Raw genomic sequence first — 18668 nt, forward strand, 5'->3', positions numbered from 1 at the left:
CTTAGAAGTAATAACGAAGATGGGCATTGATTGCAGTTTGCTTATTTTGAAAATATATAGCAAAGAGGCATGGGATTCCCACAGAATAGGGTGGAGACTTTCTACTCTTTGATCTGAATAGGAATGCAGTCTGTGGACTCTTTCATCAGTGCAGAAATGCAGAGTTCATTCATTCATTGAATCACATTTATTGAGTGCTTACTGTGTGCAGAGCACTGTACTAAGCGCTTGGAAAGTCCAATTCAGGAATAGAGACAATCCCTGCCCACACCGTGTTTACAGTCTAGAAGGAGGGAGATAGACACCAAAACAAGTAAACAGGCATTAATATAAATAAATAGAATTATAGATATATAGTTCCATACAGGTTTAGGGCTCTGAGGCTTGGGAATGTGGCATAAATTCCCACACCTATAAGTCAAATTCTGACTACAGGGAAACTTTCTGAGTGGCCAGACTCTGTTCCCGAAGAGCCAGGTTTGACTTTTCTTTTGAGGAAAATTAGTCACCAAGGGAGATTATCCTTCCCAGAGTCCATTTCAGTACTCCATTTTTGTGAAGCTTTGACTCCTTGACTTGTTTTCTGCAAATGGATTTTGGAATGGCTGTAACTTTTTCATTCTGAAAAATATTTCTCTTAAATCCAAGTGATTTTATTGAAGTAAACATCCAGTTAGCAAGGTTTCTGATTTAGTCACACTAATAGGGGTTAATATACCGTCGTGGAAAGGATTCTGGATTGAGAAATTTGGCATATGATTGTTCTGTAATTGCTACTTAGGCTGGAAGCACACTTGGACTTGTTTAAAATCGAGATTGTTTCGAAAATGTAACCGAGTTGAAGCGAAACAAGCGCCCGTTCACAGGGGACCGGTAATGAATAAATGGACTGTGAGAGTATGTAGTACCATAGGCAGTCGAAGTTCTGTTTAAAATGTTCTAATGCATTTACGTTGGCAAAGACAGGTAAAAAAAGTTAATTATTCAGCAGTTGAATTCCTCATGTATTTTTCTGAAGTTTTGTTAAACTTTCTGTGTAGGAGATGAGCATAGTGGAAAATTAGAGGGTCATGGGTTCTAATCCTGACTCTTCCACTTGTCTGTTGTGCGATCTTGAGCAAATCACTTCACTTCCCTGCTTCTCAGATCCCTCATCTCTAAAGTGTTTATTAAGACGATTAGCCCCTTGAACTTGGCCATGTGTTTAATGTTCCTCACGATGGCAGCTTTAAATGTAAGGAAGCAGGAACTGAGCCTCAGTATCACGTAATGTGAGGCCAACTTTAAATTATCATGGGAGCCTTTGGACCTGGTCAAAATGCAGTCAGAAATACATCGCTGAATTTTTAGAGTAAGTCTGATTTGGAGCTGCCTTTATATCTTGATTTTTTTTTTCAAAATTCCAGTGTTTAAACAGTATGCATCTTTTCTTTCTTTTCATTTATTTTATTCATTCATTCATTCAATGGTATTTATTGAGAGCTTACTGTGTGCAGAGCACTGTACTAAGAGCTTGGGAAGTACAAGTTGGCAACATATAGAGACGGTCCCTACCCAACAGCGGGTTCACAGTCTAGAGAGGGGAGACAGACAACAAAACAAAACATGTGGACACGTGGACATGTGGACAGGTGTCAGATATGAAGAGGAAAGGGCCAGAGGCATAAGGGTAATCGTATACACTTATGTTTCATTTCTAGACTGTGAGCCCGTTGTTGGGTAGGGATTGTTTTTATCTGTTGCCGAAATGTACTTTCCAAGTGCTTAGTACAATGCTCTGCACACAGTAAGCGCTCAATAAATATGATTGAATGAATGAATGAAGGACAAGGACTGTCTAACCTGATTTGCTTGTATCCACCCCAGCTCTTAATACAGTGCCCAGCACATAGTAAGTGCTTAACAAATACCATAATTATTATATACAATAGTAATTGTATATAATAATATATACAATTTGCAATCTATTAATATATACACTATATATTATATATTATTTGCATCTGACCCAAATTCCTGGTTTTATTACAAATTATCATTCTAGTTTTTCTCCAACCTGCTCAGTAATGATAATAATAATAATAGCATTTATTAAGTGCTTACTATGTGCAAAGCACTGTTCTAAGTGCTGGGAAGGTTACAAGGTGATCAGGTGGTTGTCCCTCGGGGGTCTCACAGTCTTAATCCCCATTTTTACAGATGAGGTAACTGATGCACAGAGAAGTCAAGTGACTGGCCCAAAGTCACACAGCTGACAATCGGCAGAGCCGGGGTTTGAACCCATGACCTCTGACTCCAAAGCCCATGCTCTTTCAGTAGAAGAGTGCCTGAAATAATAAGAACAAAATGTTTCTTAACCTCCATTACCAAAAGTCCCCAGGGCCATTTTGTTGTTATGTAGTGAATTGGGACTATAGATAGCAGAAAAAAATCCTCTTTATGTATGCTTGACAGCTGCTTGGCTTAGTGGGAAGAGCACAGATTGGGAGTCAGAGGCCATGGGTTCTAATCCCAGCTCTGCCACTTGTCTACTGTGTGACCTTGGCCAAGCCACTTCATTTCTCTGTGCCTCAGTTACCTCATCTGTAAAATGGGGATTGAGACCGTGAGCCACACTTGGACAACCTGATTACCTTGTATCTAGAGAAGCAGCGTGGCTTTGTGGAAAGAGCATGGGCTTGGGGGTCAGAACACTTAGAAAAGTGTTTGGCACATAGTAAGTGCTTAACAAACACCATTATTATTATTATTATTATTATTATTAATCCCTGCTATTCCACTTGTCTGCTGAGTGACCGTGGGCAAGCCACTTAACGTCACTGTGCCTCAGTTACCACATCTATAAAATGGGGATTAAGACTGTGAGCCCCCCGAGGGACAACCACCTGATCACCTTGTAACCTTCCCAGCACTTAGAACAGTGCTGTGCACATAGTAAGCACTTAATAAATGCTATTATTATTATTATTATTATTATTATTATTATCACTGAGCAGGTTGGAGAAAAACTAGAATGATAATTTGTACTGTCGCTATTGGACTGTCTCTATATGTTGCCAATTTGTACTTCCCAAGCGCTTAGTACAGTGCTCTGCACATAGTAAGTGCTCAATAAATACGATTGATGATGAGCACCACGTGGGACAACCTGATTACCTTGTATCTACCCCAGCGCTTAGAACAGTGCTTGGCACATAGTAAGCGCTTAATAAATATCATAATCATCATCATCATCATTACCCCAGCACTTAGAAAGGTGCTTGGCACATAGGAAGCACATAACAAATACCATTGTTATTATTATTATTATCTATGGTATTTATTTAGTACTGTGTGCAGAGCACTGAGGTAAGTGCATTGTCGAACAAAAACTGAATGAATTATCATTGTTATCATCATTATTATCAACAGTGTTTATTGAACTTGGGACTGCATCCAAGATTGAGATATGGAAGTGGAGGGGTATGATGATTGAACAACCTGAAATTAGTCAATCAATGGTCTCTTATTGTGTGCAGAGCAATGTACTAAGTGCTTGGGAGAGGACAGTGACTTTACCTTTGGGATGTAGTGTGTGATATCAGAGGTGGTTTAGTCTCTGTAATTATTAGGTTGCACATAGGAAGCACTTAACAAATACCATTATTATTATTATTATTATCTATGGTATTTAGCACTTACTGTGCGCAGAGCACCGAGGTAAGTGCATTGTTGAACAAAACCTGAATGAATTATTGTTGTTATCATCATTATTATCAACAGTGTTTATCGAACTTGGGACTGCATCCAAGGTTGAGATACGGAAGTGGAGGGGTATGATGACTGAAGAAAAAAAACAACCTGAAATTAATCAATCAGTGGTCTCTTATTGTGTGCAGAGCAATGTACTAAGTGCTTGGGAGAGGACAATGACTTTACCCTTGGGATGTAGTGTGTGATATCAGAGGTGGTTCAGTGTCTGTAATTATTCGGTTGCACATAGGAAGCACTTAACAAATACCATTATTATTATTATTATTATTATTATTATTATCTATGGTATTTATTTAGCACTTACTGTGTGCAGAGCACTGAGGTAAGTGCATTGTCAAACAAAAACTGAATGAATTATTTTTGTTATTATCATTATTATCAACAGTGTTTATTGAATTTGGGACTGCATCCCAGATTGAGATACGGAAGTGGAGGGGTATGATGACTGAAGAAAAACAACAAACAACCTGAAATTAATCAATCAATGGTTTCTTATTGTGTGCAGAGCAATGTACTAAGTGCTTGGGAGAGGACAGTGACTTTACCTTTGGGATGTAGTGTGTGATATCAGAGGTGGTTCAGTGTCTGTAATTATTAGGTTGCACGTAGGAAGCACTTAACAAATACCATTATTATTATTATTATCTATGGTATTTGTTTAGCACTTACTGTGTGCAGAGCATGGAGGTAAGTGCATTGTTGAACAAAACCTGAATGAATTATTGTTGTTATCATCATTATTATCAACAGTGTTTGTTGAACTTGGGACTGCATCCAAGTTTGAGATACGGAAGTGGAGGGGTATGATGATTGAACAACCTGAAATTAATCAATCAATGGCCTCTTATTGTGTGCAGAGCAATGTACTAAGTGCTTGGGAGAGGACAGTGACTTTACCTTTGGGATGTAGTGCGTGATATCAGAGGTGGTTTAGCATCTGTAATTATTAGGTTGCACATAGGAAGCACTTAACAAATACCATTATTATTATTATTATTATCTATGGTATTTATTTAGCACTTACTGTGTGCAGAGCACGGAGGTAAGTGCATTGTCGAACAAAAACTGAATTATTGTTGTTATTATCATTATTATCAACAGTGTTTATTGAACTTGGGACTGCATCCAAGATTGAGATACAGAAGTGGAGGGGTATGATGACTGAAGAAAAAAAACAACCTGAAATTAATCAATCAGTGGTCTCTTATTGTGTGCAGAGCAATGTACTAAGTGCTTGGGAGAGGACAGTGACTTTACCTTTGGGATGTAGTGTGTGATATCAGAGGTGGTTCAGTGTCTGTAATTATTAGGTTGTGGAGGCTCCATGACGGTGAGGTGGATTTTGCTCTGCAAAATGTTGAACAAGTGTCGTCCTCTGAGATGATCCCACTAAACGGTCCTTTAAAGAACCGCCCGACTGAATCTCTGCCAACTTTAAATTTCTACATCACCAGACTTTCTGAGCAGGAGGGCAGCACTGGGGAAGAGGGAGGCAGGACTTTGAGCTGGGAAGCATATGTTGCAATCCAGACCATCCCATATGTGGACCCCCGGCCCACGTCATCCCCCGGGCCTGGAATGCCCTCCCTCTGCCCATCCGCCAAGCTAGCTCTCTTCCTCCTTTCAAGGTCCTACTGAGAGCTCACCTCCTCCAGGAGGCCTTCCCAGACTGAGCCCCTTCCTTCCTCTCCCCCTCATCCCCCTCTCCATCCCCTCATCTTACCTCCTTCCCTTCCCCACAGCACCTGTATATATGTATACATGCTTGTACATATTTATTACTCTATTTATTTATTTTATTTTACTTGTACATATCTATTCTATTTATTTTATTTTGTTAGTATGTTTGGTTTTGTTCTCTGTCTCCCCCTTTTAGACTGTGAGCCCACTGTTGGGTAGGGACTGTCTCTATGTGTTGCCAACTTGTACTTCCCAAGCGCTTAGTACAGTGCTCTGCACACAGTAAGCTCTCAATAAATACGATTGATGATGATGATGATGATATGTTGCAATCCAGACTATCCCAGGTCCCAGGTAGAGGAAGGTCTCTTCCCTCAGTCTTTCACTGGCGTCTTGTAGCCTGAGATCATGGATGAGGGTGTTGATCCTAGAGAAAGCATTTCGCTCTGGAGAGAAGATGGAGGAGGAGAAATGGGGAGCGGGGTCAGGCAAGCGGAGAAGGGATTGTACAGATGCTTAAATTATGCTCTTGTCCTGTCCTATCCCACCTTGTTTACTGCATCAACCTCCTCGTTGACTTTCCTGCCTCTTGTCTCTCCCCACTCCAGTCCATACCTTCACTCTACTGGCCCAGATCATTTTTCTACTAAAATATTTAATCCATACTTCCCCACTCCTCAACAACCTCCAGTGGTTATCCATGCTCCTCTATCAACCTACTCACTGTACCCCAATCTCATGGATCTCACTGCCAACCACTTGTCCACATCCCGCCTCTGGCCTGGGACATCCTCCCTCTTCCTACTGATGATCAGTCTCCCCACCTTCAAAGCCTTTCCGAAGCGACGTCACCTCCAAGAGGCCTCTCTGATTAGGTCCTCATTTCTCCTATTCTCTCTTGCTTCCGTATCTCTCTGGCACTTGAATTTGCACCCTTTGATAATAATAATGATGGTATTTGTTAAGTGCTTACTATGTGCCAAGCAGTGTTCTAGTCACCACTCAGCCCCACAGCACTTACGTACGTACCCATAATTAATTTGTTTATATTAATGTCTGTTTCTCCCACTAGATTGTAAACTCATTGTGGGCATGGAACATGTCTGCCACCACTGTGATATTGTAATAATGAGCATAATCAAGGTAACTGTGGCATTTGTTGAGCGTTTACTATGTGCTTGGCACTATACTAAGCTCTGGGGTAATAATAATAATAATAATGTTGGTATTTGTTAAGCACTTACTATGTGCCAAGCACTGTTCTAAACGCTGGGGTAGATACCAATCAATCAATCAATCAATCAATCAATCATATTTATTGAGCGTTTACTGTGTGCAGAGCACTGTACTAAGCGCTTGGGAAGTACAAGTTGGCAACATATAGAGACAGTCCCTACCCAACAGTGGGCTCACAGTCTAAAAGGGGGAGACAGAGAAGAAAACCAGACATACTAACAAAATAAAATAAATAGCATAGATATGCACAAGTAAAATAAGTAAATAAATAAATAGAGTAATAATTATGTACAAACATATATACATATATACAGGTGCTTTGGGGAAGGGAAGGAGGTAAGATGGGGAGGGTGGAGAGGGGGACGAGGGGGAGAGGAAGGAAGGGGCTCAGTCTGGGAAGGCCTCCTGGAGGAGGTGAGCTCTCAGTAGGGCCTTGAAGGGAGGAAGAGAGCTAGCTTGGCAGATGGGCAGAGGGAGGGCATTCCAGGCCCGGGGGAGGATGTGGGCCGGGGGTTGACGGCGGGACAGGCGAGAGCGAGGCACGGTGAGGAGATTAGCGGCGGAGGAGCGGAGGGTGCGGGCTGGGCTGGAGAAGGAGAGAAGGGAGGTGAGGTAGGAGGGGGCGAGGGGATGGACAGCCTGGAAGCCCAGGGTGAGGAGTTTCTGCCTGATGCGCAGATTGATTGGTAGCCACTGGAGATTTTTGAGGAAGGGAGTAACATGCCCAGAGCGTTTCTGGACAAAGACAATCTGGGCAGCGGCATGAAGTATGGATTGAAGTGGGGAGAGACAGGAGGATAGGAGATCAGAGAGAAGGCTGTTGCAGTAGTCCAGACGGGATAGGATGAGAGCTTGAACGAGCAGGGTAGCGGTTTGGATGGAGAGGAAAGGGCGGATCTTGGCAATGTTGCGGAGCTGAGACCGGCAGGTTTTGGTGACGGCTTGGATGTGAGGGGTGAATCGTGGGGAGCGTGGGAAAGATAGGGAGTATGTGCACACAAACCGTACCCAACGGCTCAAGGCCAAACAGACTCAACAACAGGAGATAAAGGGACCAGGGCAAGAAAAACAAGCTTGCACCTGCAAAGCTCGGAGGCAACCTCAAGGCCATATCCACAGCCAGCAATGGTTGGCAACGGGTGGCTGGGGGCCAGCCAGAGCAAACGCTTCGTGATGGACAGAGCTGTTGCTAGGCTAGTGGCTGGAGGGTGGCGAGTGAGTGTGCTTCATGGCCTGAGAAAATCCTGCCCCCGGGCAACGGGGGGTATAAGAGACGAACAAGACAGGGGGGGGGGGGGGGCACGCACACGCACACACACACACAGGTGCCCTCTCTCCCTCCCTTTCTCTCTCTCTCTCGTTCTCTCTCTCTTTATTAACCATGTAATCGCTGATAGCAAATAAACGGCAACCAAGCTTTGGACCTCTGGCTGACTCTTCCTGGTGTGAACGCGCAGCCCGCGTCCGGAGACGTCCGAAGACCCGGAGAGGGTAAGAACCTGAGAGTTGCCCCCGAAACCCCGGGGAGCAACGGTGAATGAGAGAGCGGAGTCGAGGATGACACCAAGGTTGCGGGCCTGTGAGACGGGAAGGATGGTAGTGCCGTCAACAGTGATGGGAAAGTCAGGGAGAGGGCAGGGTTTGGGAGGGAAGACAAGGAGTTCAGTCTTGGACATGTTGAGTTTTAGGTGGTGGGCAGACATCCAGATGGAGATGTCCTGAAGGCAGGAGGAGATGCGAGCCTGGAGGGAGGGGGAGAGAGCAGGGGCAGAGATGTAGATTTGGGTGTCATCAGTGTAGAGATGATAGTTGAAGCTGTGGGAGCGAATGAGATGAGGTAACTGAGGCTCAGAGAAGTTAAGTGACTTGCCCAAGGTCACACAGCTGATAGGTGGCGGAGCCAGGATTAGAACCCATGACCTCTGACTCCTAAGCCCGGGCTCTTTCCACTGAGAGCACTTACTGTGTGCAGACCACTGTACTAAGCTCTTGGAGAGTACAGTTTGGCAACAAATACAGACAGTCCCTTCCCCAAAATGGGCTTACACTCTAGAAGGGGGAGACGGACAACAAAACAAAACAAAAGAAGACAGGCATCCACAGTGTCAAAAACAGATGAGTCCCTATTAATTTCCAATTTCCAAATTTCAGCACAAACTGATCCTGGCCCACATCCTCCCTCTGGCCTGGAATGCCCTCCCTCCTCAAATCTGCCAGACATTTACTCTTCCCCCCCTTCAAAACCTTACTGAAGGCACATCTCCTCCAAGAGGCCTTCCCAGACTAAGCTCCACTTTTCCTCATCTCCCACTCCCTTCTGCTTTGACCTGACTTGCTCCCTTTGCTCTTCTCCCCTCATCTCACAGCACTTTCTTTATATTGATATCCGTTTATTTTTAATTCTATTTGTTCCATTGATTTTGACATCTGTCTACATGGTTTGTTTTGTTGTCTGTCTCCCCCTTCTAGACTGTGAGCCAGTTGTTGGGTAGGGACCGTCTCTATATGTTGCCGACTTGTACTTCCCAAGCGCTTAGTACAGTGCTCTGCACACAGTAAGCGCTCAATAAATACGATTGAATGAATGAATGATTGACATATCTTGCCCCTGTAGCGAGTGAGACGATAAATTCTCCAGGGAATGGGTGGGTGGACTGAGGAACGGGAACTAGGGATTATGTCATATGACTGTGGGATGGGGAGGTGGCACCATATGGGACAGTAATAATAATAATAATAATGATGGCATTTATTAAGTGCTTACTATGTGCAAAGCACTGTTCTAAGCGCTGGTGAGGTTACAAGGTGATCAGGTTGTCCCTCGGGGGGCTCACGGTCTTCATCCCCATTTTACAGATGAGGGAACTGAGGCCCAGAGAAGTGAAGTGACTTGCCCAAAGTCACACAGCTGACAATTGGCGGAGAAGGGATTTGAACCCATGACCCCTGACTCTAAAGCCCGTGCTCTTTCCACTGAGCCACGCTGCTTCTCAATACTGATAATAATAATAATGATGATAATAATAATTGTGGTATTTATTAAGCACTTACTAGATGACAGGAACTGTATTAAGCACTGGGGTAGATTCAAGATAATCAGGTTATCTGATAATAGAGACATTCCCTACCCAACAAGGTTTAAAAGGGAGAAAGGTTTATAGTCTTCACATTTTGGCAAGGTTTAACCTTATTTTGTATAGATTTTCCCACCGATTCAGCTTTGTAGACTATTCAGAATATAGGATTGTATTTGAAATTTGCACCCTCAAAAAGAAGAATTACATTTAAGTGGACTGGAAGTTATTTCGAAGCAGTGGAAGTAAAAGTCACAGTGGAACGAACATGAATCCTGGAAAGAGCCACATGATGGCAGCAAAATATGCGTTTTGAGAGCAAACTTCTTGTGCTCCAGTGAAAACCAGGCAGTTTTTTTAAAAAATTATGATGCTTGTTAGTGAACTCTGCTCATTACTGTTGTCATTTTTCTGCTAATTCCAAAAAGTTGGCTTTTAAATAAATTCATTTCTAAAATTTAATTAAATAATAATAATAACAACAATAATAATAATGATAATAATAATACTGGTATTTGTTAAGCGCTTACTATGTGCCAGATACTATAGTATATAATGGGGTAGATACAAGCTAAACAGGTTGGACACAATCCCTGAATCATGCTTCTCTTAATAATAATAATAATAATAATAATAATAGCAGCGTGGCTCAGTGGAAAGAGCATGGGCTTTGGAGTCAGAGGTCATGCGTTCAAACCCCTGTTCCTCCACTTATCAGCTGTGTGACTTTGGACAAGTCACTTAACTTCCCTGTGCCTCAGTGACCTCGTCTGGAAAATGGGGATTAAGACTGTGAGCCCCCCGTGGGACAACCTGATCACCTTGTAACTTCCCCAGCGCTTAGAACAGTGCTTTGCACATAGTAAGTGCTTAATAAATGCCATTATTATTATTATTATTATTATTCTTAGTGATAGTATTTGTTAAGAACTTACTATGTGCCAAGCACTGTTCTAAGCACTGAATAATAATAAGGATGGTATTCGTTAAGTGCTTACTATGTGCCAAGCACAGTTCTAAGCCCTGGGGCAGCAACAAGGTAATCAGGTTGTCCCACTTGGGACTCACAGTCTCAATCCCCATTTCAGGTAACTGAGGCACAGAGAAGTGAAATGACTTCCCCAAGGTCACACAGCATACAAGTGGTACAGACAAGATTAGAACCCATGACGTCTGACTCTCAACCCGTGCTCTTGCCACTCTTAGAGAAGCAGCATGGAGAGCAGACAGAGCATGTGCCTGGGGGTCTGAAGATCATGGGTTCTAATCCTGACTCCTCCACTTGTCTTCTATGTGACCTTGGGCGAGTCACTTTACTTCTCTTTGCCTCCTTTACCTCGTCTGTAAAATGGGTATTAAGACTGTGAGCCCCACATGGGACAACCTGATTAGCTTGTATCTACTCTAGCGCTTAGAACAGTGCTTGGAACATAGCAAGCAATAAACAGTTTCCATTATTATTATGTGGGGCTCACAGTTTCGATCCCCATTTTACAGAAGACGTAACTGAGGTCCAGAGGAATGAAGTGGCTTGCCCAAGTTCACACAGCAGACAAGTGGTGGAGGCAGGAGTTGAACCCATGACCTTCTCAGCGTGGCTCAGTGGAAAGAGCATGGGCTTTGGAGTCAGAGGTCATGGGTTCAAACCCCAGCTCTACCGATTGTCAGCTGTGTGACTTTGGGCAAGTCACTTCACTTCTCTGGGCCTCATTTCCCTCATCTGTAAAATGGGGATCAAGACTGTGAGCTCCCCGTGGGACAACCTGATCACCTTGTAACCTCCCCAGCTCTTAGAAAAGTGCTTTGCACATAGTAAGCGCTTAATAAATGCCATTATTATTTTATTATTCTCACTCCAAGGCCCATGCTCTGTCCACTATGCCAGACTGCTTCTCTGCTCCTTGTTGCTGGTGATAGGATATACTTTTTTCCTAGAATCCACAAGTGTCTGAGCAATGCACACCCAAAGGGTCACAGACCAGACAAGGTGTCCTACTATATTTTCGAAGGTGCGGTATGTCGGCAATCTTCTCTTAGTGACACACCTCTGGATTTGGTGTCTCCACTGGCAGACAACATCTTCTAATAAAGGACAACCAAACTGCTCCTAGTCAGTGGGTGGAACCCTTATTAATCTTGGGCTCTAAAGTGGGTAAAAGCTGAAGTGAGAATATTGAAAAAAGAGCCCACCATTTTAATGTGCGATAACACGGCATAAAATCTAAAATTCCCATTAGAGAGCGGACACTGGGTTATTTGGACCCCTGGTTCTATCCAGTTTGGTGTCTGTTATTTACTTGTGATAAAGATGTGAGAGGTGGCTATTTCTAGTCATGGAATATTCATGACTAGAAGGTTGCAGATCTCAGGTTATACATAGAAAGCGTCTGCTATGGCGAAGGAGGTGGCTGCTATTTAGAACTCAAGGGCGGGGGTAGAAGAGTTGAAGATGTTTGAGTAATTCAGGGAAGATCATAGTGAGGATTGTCAAGGGTGGATTATTTCTGGGCCTAGAGGAAGGAACGGAGTAAGGGATGGTTGGAGATCATCAGGGGAGGGATGGAGTTGGGTTTGCCAAAAGCCAGGAGTTGGGCAATTCCCTGGATCCTACTTCCCACCTGAGCCAGAACTAGCGATTGGGATTAGAAGGACCGGTTCTTTGAGGAGAAGCCGTGTGGCCTAGCGGATTGAATATGGGCCCTGGGTTCTAATCCTGGCTCCGCCACTTGTCTGCTGGTTGACCTTGGGCAAATCACTTAGCTTTTCTGTGTCTCAGTTACCGTATCTGTAAAACAGGGATTAAGACTGTGAGGCCCTACTTGGGTCATAATAATAATACCAATTTGTACTTCCCAAGCGCTTAGTACAGTGCTCTGCACACAGTAAGCGCTCAATAAATACGATTGATGATGATGATGATGATAATGATAATAATGATGGTATTTGTTAAGTGCTTACTACGTGCAAAGTGCTGTTCTAAGCGCTGGGGAGGTTACAAGGTGATCAGGTTGTCCCACAGGGGACTCACAGTTTTAATCCCCATTTCGCAGATGAGATAACTGAGGCACAGAGAAGTGAAGTGACTTGCCCAAAGTCACACAGCTGACAGTTGGCAGAGCCGGGATTTGAACCCATGACCTCTGACTCCAAAGCCCAGGCTCTTTCCACTGAGTCAAGCTGGGTCATGGACTATGTCCAACCTGATCAGCTTGAATCTCCTCCATCACATAGTCAGTGCTTAACAAATACCATTAAAAAAAAAAGGAAAGTGCAAGTTCCCTCAAATAAAACACACAAGTAAATACTGAATCATCTTGACACATTTGCGTTGTGCCAGGGAATCAATCATTTAATCCATCTATTCATTTACTGTGAGTAGAGCACTCTTCTAAGCAGTTGTGAACTTTGTAAAGCTTTACTCATTGTGGCATTAGTTTGAGTTTTAAGATGACTGGGGCTAATCCCCCCCACCTCATTCCTCTAAGAAAATGACAATCTTCTTTTGGAACATGCCAGGAAAAACTGGCTGATGCCAGGAGACAACTAGCCTGGAATATGTGGACTGTTGAACTGTTTTTTAATGGTATTTGTTAAGTGCTTACTATTTTTGGATGCTAAGGATCTGAATTTTTTTTTTTCCTGACTCTCCCTACTCAGTAAATGCAATTTTCCTTTCACTCCCTGCTCATATACTTTCCTGTTGGCAGAACGCTAACTGTGCTGAGCTGTTGTTGGATTTGACTGAAAGCCAGTGCAAGGACTCTGAAAAGCACGATAGGTCATCTTCAAAATATTCCACCTCCAACTGCAGTAATAATAAAAAGATGGTGAAACTTGTTAGGCACTTACTATATCCCAGCACTCTGCTATGTGCTGGGGTAGATACTACGCAGTAAGGCCAGACCCAATCTCTGTTCCATTTGAGGCTCACCCTCTGAGGGAGAATAGGTATTTCATTTCTATTTTATGGATGAAGAAACTGAGATACAGAAAAGTGAAGGGATTTGCCCAAGGTTACCTAGCGGACAGATGGCAGAGCCAGGATTAGAACCCAGGTCCTGTGACTCCAAGGCTTGGGTTCTTTCCAGTAGGCCATGCTGTTTCCCACATTGGTGATTGCTCTGTTCTTTGCGGCACCAGAGCGAATCACTCCCGACGTCGTGTTTTTGACAACCGGCATCTTTCTGTTCAGGTAAAAGGAAGCGGAGCTGAATATTTTCTTTGCATAAGAGACATGGTTTGAATGCATTATGTTTATTTAAACATAGCTCAAATTTTTCACAGTATTTCAAACTGTGAGGTGGGTAGGAATAATTTTATGTAAGATTCAGACAGATTAGGCGTGACCTGTGGTTTCAGTGATGTCTTTCTGAGGGATTTCTGTGTATTCCTCATTCATTATTTCAATTTTTAAACACCAGATTGAAAGTATTACGGGTCCTAATTGGCATTTTTTAAGCGCTACGTTTTGGACCAAGGAACCGTCTTTTCAAGGCATGGTACTTAACATTACTGAATCTTTGTTGGACATAGATAAAATGCTTCGTAGTTTGCAGTAGAGCCTTGGAAATTAATTTTAGAACTTTAGCAGACAGAGAACCTTGGTTGACAGAGAAACAGCAAGATCGAGGACTGACTGACTGATTTGGTGCCCGTTTGGGAGACTCTGAATAGAGTTTAGAAAACTGATACCAGTGAAATAGTCTGTGCCTACTTTCTGGATGCAGAGTGGGAGAAATTTAAGAAATCTGCACTTAAGAAATCTTAAGACCCTGCACCTATATATATGTATATATGTTTGTACGTATTTATTACTCTATTTTATTTGTACATATTTATTCTATTTTATTTTGTTAATATGTTTTGTTTTGTTCTCTATCTCCCCCTTCTAGACTGTGAGCCCGCTGTTGGGTAGGGTCCGTCCCTATATGTTGCCAACTTGTACTTCCCAAGCGCTTAGTACAGTGCTCTGCACACAGTAAGCGCTCAATAAATACGACTGAATGAATAAATGAATTAAATCTATTTTCCCCCTATCTTGTGTCCCTCGGGGCCTACTGGAAACATAGGAGAATGTGGAATTTGGACTCTGGGGAAGCTTAATCCAAATCCCTCTTATCGGTCAATCAGTCATATTTATTGAGAGCTTTCTGTATGCAAAGCCCTGCACTAACTCCTTGGGAGAGTACAATATAACAATATAACAGAGTTGGTAGACATGTTCTCTACCAATAAATATGATTGATTGATTGATTGATATGTGTGTATGTATTTATTACTCTATTTTACTTGTACATATCTATTCTATTTATTTTATTTTGTTAGTATGTTTGGTTTTGTTCTCTGCCTCCCCCTTTTAGACTGTGAGCCCACTGTTGGGTAGGGACTGTCTCTATATGTTGCCAATTTGTACTTCCCAAGTGCTTAGTACAGTGCTCTGCACATAGTAAGCGCTCAATAAATACAATTGATGATGATGATGATGATGTTCCCTACCCACACTGATTTTACAGTCTAGTGGGGGATTAAGGGATGGAGTTTACTGACCTCTAGATCCTTCTGCATCAGGAATCCTGGGACCTCTCCCACCCCAGATCCCAGTATGTATATATCTTCTAGACTGCGAGCCCGTTGTTGGGTAGGGACCGTGTCTATATGTTGCCAACTTATACTTCCCAAGCGCTTAGTACAGTGCTCTGCACACAGTAAGCGCTCAGTAAATACAATGGAATAAATGAATGAATCTGTAATTCTAATTATTTATATTGGTATTTTTGATACTTAATTACTTGTTTTGATGTCTGTCTCCCCCCTTCTAGACTGTAAGTCCATTGTGGGAAGCGATTGTCTCTACTGCTGAATTGTACTTTCCAAGCGCTTAGTACATTCATTCATTCATTCATTCAATCGTATTTATTGAGCGCTTACTGTGTGCAGAGCACTGTACTAAGCGCTTGGGAAGTACAAGTTGGCAACATATAGAGACGGTCCCTACCCAACAGTGGGCTCACAGTCTAGAACGGGGAGACAGAGAACAAAACAAAACATATTAACAAAATAAAACAAATAGAATAAACATGTACAAATAAAATAAGTAAATAAATAGAATAATAAATACGTACAAACATATATACATATATACAGGTGCTGTGGGGAGGGGGAGGAGGTAAGATGGGAGGATGGGGGAGAGGGGGGAGAGGAAGGAGGGGGAGTACAGTGCTCTGCACACAGTAAACACTCAATAAATATGACTGACTGAATAAATGAATGAGTGAATAGTCTTCTTTTGACAGTGCTACCAAATGATGCTTGTAGGGGAAACAGCGTGGCCTAGGAGAAAGAGCACACACCTGGGAGTCAGAGGACCTGGATTCTAATCCAGGTTCTGCCACTCGTCTGTTGTGTGACCTTGGGCAAATAGTTTAACTTCTCTGTGCCTCAGTTCCCTCATCTGTAAAACTGAGATTCATACTGTACACCTCATCTTCATTCATTCAATCGTATTTATTGAGCAGTTATTGTGTGCAGGGTAATGTACTAAGCATTTGGAAAAGTACAGTACAACAGTAAACAATGACATTCCCTGCCCACAACGAGCTTACATTCATTCATTCATTCAATCGTATTTATTGAGCGATTACTGTGTGCAGAGCACTGTACTAAGCGCTTGGGAAGTACAAGTTGGCAACATATAGGGACAATCCCTGCCTTACAGTCTAGAGACAATGAACTTACAGTTTAGACATGGACATGGACTGTGTCCAACCTATCTTGAATCTACCTCAACACTTAATACAGTGCCTGGCACATAGTAAAAGTGCTAACAAAAAAAAAAAATTAAAAATTCCAGCATCTCCTTCACTTCTAGTTGCAAAGTTGGGGCCATGTCTTCTAATTTGCTGATAATTTCACTCCAATAATAGCACCGGTTTTCAGGCATCATGGTGGCTTTGAGTTGTGCTTGTGGATGGGAGTGCCGTGCAGGAGTGGAGCGCTTGGCACATAGTAAGCGCTTAACAAATACCATCATTATTATTAAGTGTAGTGGGGCAGTCTAGAAACGGGCATGGAAGGGTAAGTCTGGCCCGCCTGTTCCCGTGGGAGTTGTTTCAGTGGAAATGAGGCTGCAGTCTGCTAACTAGCCATTCATTCATTCATTCATTCAATCATAATTATTGAGCGCTTACTATGTGCAGAGCACTGTACTAAGCGCTTGGGAAGTACAATGCAGCAACAAATAGAGACAATCCCTGCCCACAATGGGCTCACAGTGTAGAAGGGGGGAGACAGACATCAAAACAAGTGAACAGGCATCAGTAGCATCAGTATAAATAAATCCCCTTTCATTCCAGTTAGTCACTTAAGCTCCTCTGAGCATCCATGCTGAGCAATGCAGGGATACAGTTCTTTGTCATCATAACTGGTAGGCAGGTCGAGATCACACTTGGCCTCCGGCCAAAATAACCACCTCATTTGTTCTTTTACAAGGTGAACTAGAGCTTGTGGGTTTGGTGATTGGAAAGAGCCTAGGCTTGGGAGTCATCATCATCATCATCAATCGTATTTATTGAGCGCTTACTATGTGCAGGGCACTGTACTAAGCGCTTGGGAAGTACAAATTGGCAACATACAGAGGCAGTCCCTACCCAACAGTGGGCTCACAGTCTAAAAGGGGGAGACAGAGAACAAAACCAAACATACTAACAAAATAAAATAAATAGAATAGATATGTACAAATAAAATAAATAAATAAATAAATAGAGTAAAAAATATGTACAAACATATATACATATATACAGTCAGAGGACATGAGCAGCCTATGTCCTCCCCCTGGCTTGGGATGCCCTCCCTCCACACCGCCGCCAAGCTAGCTCTCTTCCTCCGTTCAAAGCCCTACTGAGAGCTCACCTCCTCCAGGAGGCCTTCCCACACTGAGCCCCTTCCTTCCTCTCCCCCTCATCCCCCTCTCCATCCCCCCCATCTTACCTCCTTCCCTTCCCCACAGCACCTGTATATATGTATATATGTTTGTACATATTACTCTATTTATTTACTTATTTATCTTACTTGTACATATCTATTCTATTTATTTTATTTTGTTAGTATGTTTGGCTTTGTTCTCTGTCTCCCCCTTTTAGACTGTGAGCCCACTGTTGGGTAGGGACTGTCTCTATATGTTGCCAACTTGTACTTCCCAAGCGCTTAGTACAGTGCTCTGCACACAGTAAGCGCTCAATAAATACGATTGATTGATTGATCGATTAAAACTATAGCTATATAGACATCATTAATATAAATGCATAGAATTTTAAATATGTACATATATACACACACAAGTGCCGTGGGGCGGGGAGGGGGGTGGAGCAAAGGGAGCGAGTCAGGGCGATGGAAAAGAGCGGGGAGCAGAGGAAAAGGGGGGCTTAGTCTGGAAGCAGTCGGATAGCAGCAGAAGTGCTGTCTGCTCTTGTGGTGAGTTGGGGAGGCCCGGTGGGGTGGGAATGGGGGGAAGCCTGGCCCTCACTCCTGCTTTTCCAGTTTTCAGCCCACACAATGCAGTCTTTGGTCTGTCCTGGGGACCTGTAGGCTATCCCCCCTCCACACTGGGCAGTGGGTGACCCAGCACCCCGCCACAAGACTTAATCAATCAATCAATATTCTATTTATTGAACTCTTACTATGATCAGGGCACTGTACTATGCACTTGGGAGAGATCAGTATGGTCAGAGCACTTATGGGCCAGGAGTGTGTCTGTTATATTATTTTATTGTACTTTCCCAAGCACTTTGTCCAGTGCCCCGCACACAGTAAGTGCTCAATCAATCAATCAATCAATCATATTTATTGAGCGCTTACTCTGTGCAGAACACTGTACTAAGCACTTGGGAAGTACAAGTTGGCAACATATAGAGATGGTCCCTACCCAAC

The 18668-nt window shown here is 43.0% G+C and overlaps 1 protein-coding gene across 4 annotated transcripts in view; it reads left to right on the forward strand.

The window, feature by feature from the left end:
- The window catches only part of TMEM117 (transmembrane protein 117), a 603664-nt gene that overhangs the window by 140471 nt on the left and 444525 nt on the right, over positions 1-18668 (forward strand). The gene's annotated exons all lie outside the window — the stretch shown is intronic.

Source organism: Tachyglossus aculeatus, chromosome 2 (assembly GCF_015852505.1).
Source record: "Tachyglossus aculeatus isolate mTacAcu1 chromosome 2, mTacAcu1.pri, whole genome shotgun sequence".
NCBI lineage: Eukaryota > Metazoa > Chordata > Mammalia > Monotremata > Tachyglossidae > Tachyglossus > Tachyglossus aculeatus.